The following is a 926-nucleotide window of genomic DNA, read 5'->3' as shown; positions in this document are numbered from 1 at the left end:
ACAAACAACACGTGTGCGAAAAATACTTCGTCTCCTCCAATCTTCTTCGTTCTCATTTACTATTATTGTCATAACTCTTCGTACCACTAATGACTCACCTTGTGCAGGATATACATCAATTTCCTGTATTTCCTCATCATATTTATCATAAATGGGTTCTAATTCCTCCTTAAATTCAGCTAAGTTCACCCTTCTTTGTGGGCAAGCAAAAGAAGTGTGTCCCTTTTCCCCACAAGTAAAACATCGAGTATGGGAATTGCTACCTCTTTTATTTGTAGAAGAACCAAAATTGTTTTGTCCACCATAAGGGATTATACTCTTGCCTTTATTGTTCCTTTCAACATTGGTGACACTCCCATTAGTTTATTGATTGTGGTGGCTTCTCGATAATTTTGTGGGGATGTTTGGTAACCTTGTTGAGCTCCAGAATCGTTTTTCCAATTGGTGTCATATAAGGGCTTTCTAGTACCATAGGGTAAAGTTCGTTTTTCTGCTAATAGAGCATATTGACGAGCATCTTCAATATTGTATAAATGAACTACTCCCATCTTGTCTCTAATAGAATAATTCAAACCAGCAAGATAACGAGAAACAATTTGTTCATTACTCTCAGCTAACCCAACCCGAATTGATAGGTTATTAAACTCCGATGTATACTCTTCAACAGTCATGTTATTTTGCTTCAAACGATGAAAACTTTCATATAATTCCATAGTATAATCAACAGGTAAAAATTACTTTCGTAATTTACTTTTTATGTGCTCCCAAGTGTTGATTTTAAGCTTCCCTTGTCGTGCACGTTGCTCTTCAACTCTCTTCCACCATTGAAGTGCAGTACCTTTTAATTTCAGTTTTACAAATAACACTTTTCTATTTCGTCATGGGTTTCCATTCAAAGTAATTTTCCAAACTAGTTTCCCAATCCA

The sequence above is a fragment of the Theobroma umbraticum genome, unplaced genomic scaffold, assembly GCF_002168275.2.
Source record: "Theobroma umbraticum cultivar Fairchild unplaced genomic scaffold, ASM216827v3 scaffold_147.0, whole genome shotgun sequence".
NCBI lineage: Eukaryota > Viridiplantae > Streptophyta > Magnoliopsida > Malvales > Malvaceae > Theobroma > Theobroma umbraticum.
Note: the sequence above shows the minus strand (reverse complement) of the source record.